Raw genomic sequence first — 12912 nt, forward strand, 5'->3', positions numbered from 1 at the left:
AACAGACTGAATGTGAAAAAGGGTATTTGTGACACATCTCAGCCAGGCCTAAGCAGCTCTGAAAGACTGAGAAAAGCCGTGCTCTGACCAAAGCCTGCACATATGCTAAGCACATGATATGAATTTTTCTGATTCCATTTTCCCAGAAATCGTGTGAACTTCACAGAATCGAAACCTCAGTATTAAAGTGGCAGACCCAAAGTGGCCAGGCAGTTATAACAATATCATCTCTTCACAAGAGACAAACTGTTCTCTCTATGACACTGCTTGTGGTCCCCATTGCTGATAGTGCACAAAGTGCAGGAAGAGACAGTTCAATAAGAATTAACTCGTAAAGTAAATTCTTCCATATCTTTGAAGTGAACATGTGGATTTTCCTTGATAGGCTCCATTGATTGTTCTTTATTTTCACCATCCTGTAAATGTGACTGCAAGGTACTCACAGCTGAACTGTGAACTATTTTATTATATACAAATACAAGAGAAGTTCTTGAATTTAGTATTTTTGGTTTGTTGTTTTTTGGGTTTTTTCCCTTGTGTTTTCTACTTGTTGTTTTAGTTTCATTAACTAAGAAAATATCATGTTGGGAAAACCAACTAATTATCCCAAGCAGTTTATACTGTAGCACTGCAATCTCTGCTTGCTCTGGGTATTGAAGATACATAGCTTCAGCAGGTGTAAGAGTCACTTTAAGAGTGAAATAATGGAATAGTTAATTTAAAAGTTTAAAACTTTAAAAATGCTATTTTCCAGTAGCCTGGCTTGTGTAAGCTTTGTCTTCTCTTCAGATACGACAATGATTCACCAAGAATGAATAAGTAAATACGGTGAGTGCAGACTCAGAAGCTCTGGAAGGTGTCCTTGCTGCTGGTTTTGTAACACCTCGAACCACATAAGGAGTGTGAAAGACAAGTAAATGTCAAGCCTCCTTTCAGCAAGCCTTGGCAGCCTAATCAGGGTGAATAAATAGGACAAGCAGAGTTGAGTGGGCAGCACTAAAAGACAGTAAAAACTCAAAGTCCCAGTGTTTCAGAAGGTGGGAGATTCTTTCCCACCATGAATGCAATCATGAAATCTCTCCTTGCAAACTTTCCCACAATTAAGGCATGATTAAGATAATAAAAGCGCCTCAGCAAAGAAGAGATGAAACAATGTTGTCTGAATGGGATGGGAGGGGAGAACAGAAGATAAAGTGAGATGAGGAGGGCTGAAGGGAGGTGAGAAGCAGTGTAAGGGATTTACCATGCCCTTGGGTCTGTGGAGTGAGCTGGATTTCACTCCTTTCCTAAGCAGTTTTTCAATGCCAATGACCTTAAACTGAGTGACTTTATTCCACAGGAATTCAGTTCTGTAAACAGGACCCTCTTGAAATCCAAACTTAGGATTTCTCCCATGATTGCAGTTAAGGGCTCATGGATCTCTATTCCTCTTGAGCTGTTTTCCTTGTGCTTATTTTTCCATTCCATAAGGAAAATCACAGTTTTGAAAGCACAGTATCTCATAAACTGATAGCAAACTTCTGGAGTGCTCTGAGCTATGTGAATTTCCAATATATTAAATCTAAACAAATATTTTCATGGTGTGTGTACTGTTTTGAAAGCCTTTACACTAAATCTTCAGGCAGAATGATTAGAAAGTGTGTGTAAAAGATCAGAAGACAGAAATACTTCAGGAATGTAATTACCAACCTCTGCCCTGACACCATATATTGCAGCAGGGAACTTGATAAAAATGCTTCTGTATTAAGTACAGTTTATCCAACAGAATAGGAGTATTGTAAGACAAAAGCAGCAAGCTTCCACTGCTATCTGAGGGTTCTGTGGATGATATTTGTGAGGCAACTAGGGATAAAAGACCATCCTCCAGCTATTCCCAAGGCCTGATCACTGAAACTTTTGATTTTCTTTTTCTTTTTTTTGCTGTCAGACATAGATAGTTCTGGCACCCAAAGCATGGCTGAGGAGAAAAAGAATCCTTCATGGTAGAAATTGCTGATAAAAGATGGTGTGAAGCAGGTGTGACTGAATCTTTCCAAAACAATCACAATATTCACAGTGCTACTAAACACTCCCAGTACTGTGGACACCTGTAATTTCTGGATGTCACTTCTCAGCAGAACTTAAAAATTACAGAACTTGATCTGAAAAGAGCAGAAGCTGTTACAATAATTAAAGAAATTATACCTTTCCTGGATTTTGTTGGAACAGCAGTGACTGTAATCTCACTGTTTCCCAATTTCACAGATGCTGTCATAACATTTAGAGAATGTTTGAGATGAACACTGAAAATAAAGAGGGCTGGGATGAGGAAACCAGCTAGCATAAAGTGACAGCTGTGAAGAAATATGTGCCACCTAATCACACACACCAGCTCCTGCAAAAAAAAGCCTTTGTAACTTGGTGTCTGAGCATCCAGTTCAGCTCTTCCTTCTTTCACCTCCTCTGCAGACGCTGCTAAAATGTGAATTTTCCTGGTGAGCTGTACTGTGGGCCCAGTGCATGACCTGCAGCATACAGGAGTTATTTAACCTGAAACTTGCCCTCTGTTTTCCTGGTGGCAGCCCCCACTGCACCCAACCTAGAGCTGTAGGCAGGCAAAGAGACTGGCAGAGAGACAACGTTCTGTAATACTTTTAATTTCTTTTTAATCTCTTCAGCATTTTCTCAACACTTTGAGAGAATATTGCCTCCTTTTGTCTCTGTGCCTTGCTGGATAAAGAAGCTGTTTGGAAGTTCATAAGCCTTTCTGTGTTTCCTGTGGTTTGTACACAAAGTGCTCTGCTAGCACACAACAACTGCTCTGCATGAAATTGTGTAGTAAGTTTAGAGACAGGCTTAGCTTCCTCCAAGCAACCAGAGCTGAGGGTTTGCTGCATTTACCTTATAACTTTGGACTACCACATTTAATTCCAGTTTCCTTCAAATGGTAATTTAATTTGTACCTGACCTGTCTCTAAGTAGTTCACTGGTGCAATCAGTAATGTAGATGTTAAATTGACCATTGAGTTTAAAGACACATAGCTGTATGCTCACTGTTTTATTTTAGACACTGGAAGCTTTTAAAATCTCTAAGATATCAGTCCTGAACTCTTCCAAGTATCCTGAAAAATTGTAGAGAAATTAGTTGTGCACCAGTCCTCAAAATTAGAAATGCTTTCTGTGTGTGTGGGAGCAGGTACATTGTTTCACTGCTACTGAATTTTTATGAGGGGGTGCTCCTGAATTAATTTGTTGGGAAAATTAGGAATTTCTAAATTGCTATCTGAGTGGATACTTGTGGATTTGCTAATGCACTTTTGTTTAATCACCCAGGGCTTTTCAGTGCAAACAGAAACATTATTAGATATTAGGCATCCTTATATTTAAGAATTGCTGGATAGAAAGTGGTGTGAAATTCCTTTCCAAGTCCAGATACCTATATTACTCACAAATGTGACTATGCACTCTCTGAATGTTCTCAGTATGGCTACATTATTCTTATTTTTGCTGCAAGTAAGGTCATCATGATGGGTATTACCCTTCCTTAGGACCAAGGAGAGGTATGGGGCGGATTATTGCCATTATCTGCTGCTCTACATGCTACTACCTGGGCAGGAGAACACCAGCTCTCATCACTGTTACTGCTGCATGGAGCTGTGGATGCACACATTGCTCCATGCTGAGGGTACATTTTGGGGCTAAATCCCCCTGGGTTTGGAACTGGGGAGCCATCCAGGCTTCTTCATGCACAAATCCTCCAAGGAGTGTTGAAGGCAAGACAGACCCACCTGACCTGTTAGATTAATGGCTGGACTCGATGGTCTTAGATGTTAAGTGATTCTGTGATTCTATGGCCACAGAGCAACAGGCTCAAGCTGCTGGACACAGAAATTCACCCTAGAAATTGATGAGCTGTCATTTGTAGTTTGCCCACTACAGGCTGCTGGGGCTTTCCATCTCTTTCACCTGTATCACTTTAAGCAGCCTGTTTTTCCATGTGGAAGTTGATCTGTTTTGTTTCATGGGCTCGGAGGGGTTTGGGTGGGGAAATGAGAGTGCTGGGTCAGCTGGATGAGCACAATGCCTGTGTCCTCTCAGTAATGCACTCTGCTCTGTCCACAGGAACTGACTATTTTTTCCTATGCCTTTTCACATGAGGAGAGTGTGGGAGGACCAAATGTCACCACTGTGCCTTGCAGCTTTTGTTGGTGACCTTTTCACTGCCCTGCACGCACGCCTATATAGCCTATACAGGATGTAGTTGTTTCTCAAAACTTGAGCAGGAAGTTGAGGGTATAAGGAAAGAAAGAAATAACAATACAGAAGAAATCTAACAAATATGATAGTGCTTTTGCTTTCTGTGGTACTAATGTGGAAAAGTAATGCATAAAGAGCTTAATGCTGGACTGCACCCCAAGGCTGATGCACCGATTTTGAATCACAGAACCAGAAAGAGCCAGCACAACAGCATGTGATAAAGCAACATCTAAAATAAGAACCCTTGATTCAAGACAAAACACTCCTGTATTTGCACAGGCTCACACCAGTCTCCTTCCCCATCCCTTTTCCCTCCTCTTTCTCAAATACAATACTTGTTCACTGCTGAAGGGCAGGGTGGGGGATGAGATAAGGCCACCAGCACAAAGCTGTGTTATTCTTGTGTGAGTCACTGGATGATCTGGTCCATCTGTCAATCACCAGTCAGACCTGCAAATGGGAAGCAGTTTCCACAGGTGCCCAGAGGACCTTGGGCTGCTCATGAAGTTCCCCCCTCCACACTTGCAGCTTTTTCCCACCTTCTGCAGCTCTCTCCCTCAGCCCCACTTCTGCAGTTTGTATGTGCAAAAGCAACTTCTCAGGGCAGATAACTCCAGTGCTCTGGTGCTGGGCACCAGCAGTGACCTGGTACAGTAGAGGAGTGGTTCTCTCCTGTGTTTTATGGGGGATAAGTTGATCTAGTAGTAGTTTTCCCAAAACTCATGGAGTCAGTGACCCATTTCTAATGTCAGTCAGCAGGATGGGAAATTTTATGATCAGAACAGACTAATGGTCAAAAATTACTGCTTAGGGAATATTGAAAAATGGCTTTATGAAGGAGAACAGATACAGAACTGTAAATTCAGAAAGTTTGGTATGACAGAAACATTTGTGACTGAATGACTGTGGTTTCTCCAGAGACCTGGTGGGTGGGGCCCAGGATGTGATTTGCAGGAGCCACTGAACATCAAAGGAGGCCAAGAGAACAAGTTGACTCAAGGACAATCTCCAACCATGAGAGTAGCCTATTGCAAAGGGCAGGAAGTCAAACCTCTGGCAGGAGTCCAGCTTGGCCAAATCAGGAAATCCTGACCAAGCTCAAATGTTGGAAGAAATAATAAGGGGAGTGCAGAAGCAGAGACAGACTGTTTGGGAAGAAGGTAGAAGCAATTCCCAGACTGTTAAATTATGTAGCAAAGCTTATCTGCAGGGCCACAAGGGAGCTTGGAGAGACAATGGCAGGGTGGGGAAACCAAGTAATATTCTTCCTGGGATATATTGTGGGATGCAGGAGAAAAGCAGTGCATGACCACAGAAGATGTTTAGGAGGGGAAGCAAAGGTGGGACAAGAGGAATTTAAGTAATTGTGAGGAACAAGGGTGGTAAAATAGACAGGTAAGGGACTTAAAAGGGAAACTGCATATGAATAGTTGGCTGGTCAGTTTTCTTGGCTGTGTTCTGTGCCTGATTGGGCCAGTCTGTTCTGACTTCTGCTCCTTCCCAGCCCCTCCTGGGTGATGGTGCAGTCTGTGCATCTGGGTGTGTACAGCTGTGAGTACAGCACTGGGTCCTGTCCCTGCTGCTGGTGGCTGCAGTGAATGTGGGTGTGGGAGGGATTGTGTGAGCTGGTGAGCAGCTGACATGACCTGGGAGCAAGGGGGTGAGTGTCTCTAAGGATCCATTCCAGATGTAGAAACATCTGGATGTCTCTAAAGTCAGGAACTATGGGACCAGGGGAGTCCTAGCTGGCCCTGTGTGTGTGACAGACAAGCAGGTTAGCCAAACTTAAAGTTAAAATTGGTGAGGTGTGGAAGGGCACTAGGAATGGCTTCTACTGACACACACAAAGCTGAACAAACATCAAGAAAAAATGGAGACACTGCTGAACAGGGCAGGTGATCCAGTCTCAAAGAACACTGATAAAGCAGAGGTGACTCAAAAACATAACATTCTCTCCACTGGCAAGGTCTGTTCTCATGTCTCATAGGGTCTTTGTGCCTACAACATTCACATAGGAGTTTTGGGCAGAAAATGACTACCCATAGTAAAGATTGAGCTATGGACCATTTATGCACAATTGTTGAATACAACAGATGAGATGAGATGAGATGAGATACATCTGAGGGTTGTAGGGACAAGCTGGCTCACATCACTGCAAAGCTACTCTTGTCTTTGAGAGGTGCCTCAATCTATGATTCTCTGAAGCTATCATTTTATGATAATCATTTGAAGAATGTTTTCTAATGACTAACTAGTGCAACTAAAGAACTTTAGCTAGTTTTTCATCTGTCTTCAACTTGGTAAATTCCAGCATCTTTGGGGACCTGACTGATAATATTTCCTTGAAGAAAATAGCTGAAGTCAATTACATATAACAGAAACCTCAAGGTAGCTTAAGGTTGACTGTGAATGCAACATGCTGTGGAGCATTATTTGTGCTGCCTAAATTAGAATTTTAAGTGTTCATGATAAAACATATTAGGCATCAGGTTTTAAAATAAATGCATCCATTATGACTGCTAAAATTCTATACATGGCTAAGGTTATTATAAAAATAAAGCTGTCTTTCCTGTTAGACATTAGTGTCTGAAACAAAGAACAGGACAATGCTATATGTGACAGGCCCTTCCAGACAGAAGATATTCAGTCATTGCCATTCTTGGAAAGCTTAAAATATCACTGAAAGATGTAGGGATGTCTGCAGGTTATCTGGCCCCAGCAACTTCTCAAATCATGGCTAAGTATAAGGTTAGATTTGGTTACTCAGGATGTTCTTCAGTTCTTCAGTTTTTTTCTTCCATGTCTATGGATGATGAGTCAAGAATCTCTTTGGGAAGCCACTCTCATGGTGATTTTAAAAAATATTTAATCAGAATTTCCCTTGTTTCACAGTTTGGCCATTGTCCTTAGTCTTTTCACTGTGCATTCCTGAAAAAGAGTATAGCTTCAACTTCTTGAAAATACTCTCTAGATAGTAGAAGAAATTCCCCTTTCTGGATAACTTTCTGATATTCTTTCTGAAGATTTGTTTTTATAGCACAGAGAAGTGTCTCATGGAGAGCTGTAGTGTTCAGACTTTTACAAGATTCTGACATCCATCCACATGATTTTGTAAAGATTTTTAAGAAATGCTTCCTCTTAGATTAAGATTTTTTGGAAGAAATTGATGAGATTAAGGGAAGCTGGGGTAAAGAGTTACAGCATGGCTGTGTCAGGAAAAATCAGTTTCCGCCCCCTAAATTATTTCCATTAGGGATTTGGTAAAGCGGAAATTGTGGACTCTGAGTCCTTGAGTTCTAGAAAACAATCTCCATCTTACATTATTTGTGCCCTTCCAAATGTTCTTATTTTCACAGAGGAGATCACAACTGGAAGAAGAAAGGAAGCAAAGTATCCTTTCCCCTCTTCAAACACTGTGTTATAGCATTGAGGAGAAATATTTTTTCAGTAAGTTCTGAATTGTCGTGATCAGTAAATTAACTTACAAAATCTTTCAGATTGCCTGGTAAGGCATGTTTATCTCTGTATGGATGTTTAATCCTGTTTGCCTGTCTTCCTGTGAAGTTCTTCTTTAATGAATGGTTCAGGGATGTTTTAAAAATTTGAAAATGTCTTTTAAAATTATGTATGTAAATATTTATATGTGTGTGTGTGTATATACAGATATATATATATATATATATCTATATATATATATATATATACACACATGTTTAATTCTCTAAAAATCTTCCCAGTCAGGAAGACATCCCACAGAAAACTACCTCAAATATTTTTATATTATATTGTTTCACATGAGGCTATGGAGACAGCACAAGAGATAAGAGCTTTTCAAGGCCAGTAACAGAGCTTAAGATTCCTGAATTACTTTTTCCATCAATGCTTTTTCCACTGGTGATGTGCTCTGCTGAAATGGCACTGGAATGACAGATTTTAAATTGTTTCTTTCTAGGATGTGATGTATGAATAGTCATATTATTTCAGCAGAATCAAGCAACTGGTGAAATGCACTGACAAGAGCATAGACATACCCTGAGCAGTCTCAGAAGTGGTGACATCTGTCCTTCAGCTCTGATGTTTTAAATCGTACTGCAGTTTTGACTGCCTGACAAATTAATAACAATATGACTGGATGTGCATTTAAAGAGCTGTTTGGGAACAGCTATTCCTTGATCATTCTCCCTGCAGACATGCCCAGCCTGGCTCCTCTCCCTTGTCTGTCTGAGCAGCCCCCTCTGTGTGCTGGCTGTGCCTCGCCTGTGGCCAGCTGGAGCCCTGACAGCACTGACAGTGCTGTTCTCTGGGACAGAGCAACTGACACAAATTACTGATTTTTCTCTTTGTTTACTTTAAACAAAGATCCCAGAGGGTCCAAAGCATTCTTTTTTGGACCAAGCATATTCTTCCCATTTCTCTGCTTGTTTCCCCTGCTGGCTCTCTTCAGTGTCAGCCCATCTGCTCCTTCCCCTTCTCCTGGTGAGCCTGGAGTTTCTACAGGTGCATCCTGAGCTTTGCTGCTCCTAAAAAAATTCCTGCTGCCACCAGTGCTGTTCTTGTATTTTGCAATTCCCAATTACTTTTTTCTTTAGCCAAAGTGGTGGGTTTGTAACAAAACAAAGTCATAACTGGGGTTTGCACATTGATTCTGCCAAGGACCAAAGCAACATGCCAAGAGATCTCCTACATTCAAACACACTGTTCTGGTGGGGAGGGAGGGGGAGTAGCTCCAGAACAGTTTGGGAAAACAGCTTGCTTCATTCTTTTGTATCACCTTCACCACTTTTTGTTATGCCTTTCTATTTAGACATGTCAAAAAATGATGTCCTAGTCAAACTAGAAAAACACACTCCAAAGTGTACTATTTAAAGCACTGCTTTGTGAGTGGGAGACCCATTTAATGCCTCATTCATTCTACCTGAATAGCGATATGAAGAAAGTATTTTTTACTCAAGACATATTTAATTTATAAAAAAATTTAAACAGCTCTAATAGTTGAGTTTGCAAGTAAGTGAGAGCTATACCAAAGCTACATCCTATCAGTGAGGGATCTTACCATGATTTCTGATGAAGTTGCTGTACTTTTCTGTGCAAAGCATTCCCCAAGGTTTAATTTAGTGTAGATGAAAAGCACATGCAGTAATCCCACCAACTTTCGTGAAACTGAGTGCTTGTTTTCTAGCCAGTACTAATTGTTATTCTGCTCACACATTCTGAAGAAAAATACCCATAAGGCTCCCAGCCCACTGAGGCAGCCAAGGAAACAGAGTTGATACTGAATTAGGCTCTCCAACTCCAAGAATGCGTAAATAGCACAATTACTTCTAGAAGAACTATAGAGGGTAGGTATGCCACTTGGAAAGGCTCCATATGATAGGTCAAAGGTCAAAAAAGCAAGAAACTTGACAAAGATCCTGTCTTATTGACAACTATGTCAAATATGCTTTTGTATATGTGCATAGAAATATTTGTCTGGGATTTGATGCTGCATTTTACAAAACTATTGGTTATTCTTACTGCCCTTAACTACTTTTCAAGTGATATGTGTCAAATGATATATGTCATATAACTCCATGTTAATGTGCAGTGGTGACAGAAAGTAATGGGTGCAAGCCCAGAGCACACATTCTGAGTTGTGGAAATACTAGCTCTGGATTTTCTAGTACCTTTCATCGAAGCAAGGGGATAAGTAAAAATGAAGCTCAACACAGGCCAGCATGTCCTACAGCTGGAATTTGTTATCAGAATGTGGTAACTGTAAATGAGACTGATGGCACTGTAGATTTAATTAGCATATGCAGTTTGATAACAAAGATGCCTTGGCAAGAGCAAACAGAGCTTTAAAGATTACAAGAAGATCGGATCAAGTCTGGCTGACAGGACAGAAGATTTAATTAAATAGAATTGTAAAGTTTGTCTGCATGATGTTTAACTTAATGCATGTAGTAAAAAATTACCAGCCTTCCTGAAAACGGTATATAAGCTTATATACTCACAGTAAAATTTGGATTCTGATCACGAATCAGTAGTCCCTGTCTCTCTCTCAGTCATTGATAACAGATTTATATTTCCGTGGAATACTTATTTCTTTCTACTCATTTGCTTCTTTGCTTGCTGCTCTTCAAAATGGCACACGGAGACCGAGGGGCTTTTCCACATCTGTACCTTGACACAGTATAGTAGATAGAATACCTTTCATTTCTTTAGCACTCTTGATTTTACCTGCTGCAAATGGGGAAAAAAACCTTTCTGGAGTTTGGTCATTCAGAATTCACCACAGTCTTGACTTATAACTCTGGTTTCTTCCTACAATACTTAGATTCTTTGTTAATTATTTATCAAAGCATTCATGCCAGATGCCAGACCATATAAAGTCTAATCACCAAGTGGTGCCCAGACAAATGCAGTTACTGGGTGAAAAAATATTTCTTTGTTAAGTATTGTAATGAAGGGCATAAGATATTCCAGACATAATGGAGGAATTCTGGAGGATTGTCTTTGTCTGCACTTAGGGAACTTACCACACTTACTGTTTCCACAGCACACTGGTATTCCTGGTCAAATGGTCACAAGTGAGAGACCACAGCGCTGCCTGCTGCCACAAGGAAATGTGCACTATAATTTCCACCTTTGTTTTCCTCTTATAGAATTTCCAGCAGCATCATTTTCTGCTCGCACATTCTGCTAAAAATAAAAGTAAGTCATCTGAAGGAGATCAGGTTCACCTTAGCTGTGGCTGCAGAGAAAGGGAGAAGGTGGGAGGAGGGGGGCTGCCAGGCAGCACCCTGTGCATGCTGCTAGGGGACACATGTGCCACTCTCCCAGCTCCAATTTCCTGCCCCAGTCTCCCTGCCAGCCTTCACTGGAACTGTGCTGCTGCTGTAAGGGAATCAGGAGCTCAGAGCTTGCCTTCATAATCTTTAGGAAGCTAGGAAATCAGATGCCTGCAGATTATAAGCAAAATTTGACAGACTATATTCTTTGCCTCTTACATAAAATTGCATGTAAATTTTGACTGGGCAGAAGCTGGAATTAGGAAAAACCTGAAAATCAAAACAAAACTTGAGAAGTGTTTGAGCCACCCTGACATTTGGCTAAATTAAGATACTGTGCCTCCCCATACTGAGCTATTTTAAACCAAACTTCTTGGCTCTCCTAAAAGCACTCTTCTTTCACTTCACACTACTGTTGAAGCAAAATACATCAGAATTATTTCTACGTAATTCAGTTGAGAAGAACACTATCAAAAGAGTTAGTTTTCATGGAACAAAAAGTATTATTCAAATTCTTCAGATTTCAGGCCACATTTCTCTACATTTAGGACTGTTGAATAAAGACATAGTCATGTCAGCTGAATATCACATCAAGACCAATATGACCAAAAATAAACACCGGCAGTATAAGAAGGGCAGAGAGGTGATCAAGTTGTCCTTGCTTTATTCTCATAACTTTTTACTCCAGAGCACTCAAGAGTTTGCATTTAAAAATAGGCAGAGCAGGTGTGAGCAGATGTATATGTGTGCATGCACATACATGCTGGAAAAAGGAACTACTGTGAATAAGAGTTCAGCTTCTGTCAGATACAATTACTGAAATGCATGTAGAAAAAAGAAAAAAAAATAGGTTAGTAGGAGGGGAGATTATTTTAACTTCTACATAGGAATGAAGAATGTGAGATAACTGAGTCTTAAGTCCATAAAATGGGCACAGTAGGAAACACTGCCTTAGTCTCATTATCTTCCAGCTCTGCCTGTAGAAATGCAGTATACCTTGTAATGCTTGTGTACATGATGTTTTCATTTGCCATAAGTAGTTGGATATTACTAGATTTACACAGGATTTTGGCATCCAACAGGACTCAGAATTAAGTGATGTACATATTGTTTTCATCTGAAACATTTTCTCCCTCAAATTCACATCTGGAAACAGATGTTTTTGTAGTACTGCTAGTACAAATATGAATGGTTGAAACATCGTGAATCTGTATTTGGGAACTTCCCCAGGCTTGAAGGAGTTTAAGAGCAGAAGCCTTTTGGACAATATGATTTCTCCACATTTGGCACAGCTAATCAGAGCATTTCCTGGGTGTTCAAGACATAGCACAGGCTCACCTGCTGATTGTCACCAATTAAGTATAACATATATTTGTAAAAAGTGCTATTCACATCCTTATAGATGTAGAAATTAAAAAAAGACATGTTTATGTCTCTCCCTCCCTCTGGGAGTAACAAATGACCTTATTGTTTCTTGCTTTGCTGACACATTCTGCCCCTCAGCTTCCAAAATGCCAGTCACACTGTTCTTTTGCACAAATTATGTTAAGCTCAAAACAAATGATTCACACTCAGCTTGAAACTTGCTGCCTGTAAAAATCTCAGGAAATCTATGTCTAGAACTTTGCCTTTTTGCTTTTTTTTTTTTTACTATATTAGTTGGTTAGCTAAAAGTCTTTACAGATCTCCCCAAGTTTTTTAAAGCAAGTTTGAGACACTTTATTGAACAGGCATTAGAAAAGAAATTGCTGTCTTTGCTATTGAGTTGAAATAAAGGGAAAAGAGGAAAGAACATTAGAAATAAGAAAACACTGCAAGAAGTTCTGAGAGTGTTGTTTTTGACATAAGGTTATTCATTAAATAACCTCAGGTGTTTAAATTGTAGCTATCCTACTTAGTATTTTAA

Source organism: Oenanthe melanoleuca, chromosome 4 (genome assembly GCF_029582105.1).
Source record: "Oenanthe melanoleuca isolate GR-GAL-2019-014 chromosome 4, OMel1.0, whole genome shotgun sequence".
In the NCBI taxonomy this organism is placed as follows: Eukaryota; Metazoa; Chordata; class Aves; order Passeriformes; family Muscicapidae; genus Oenanthe; species Oenanthe melanoleuca.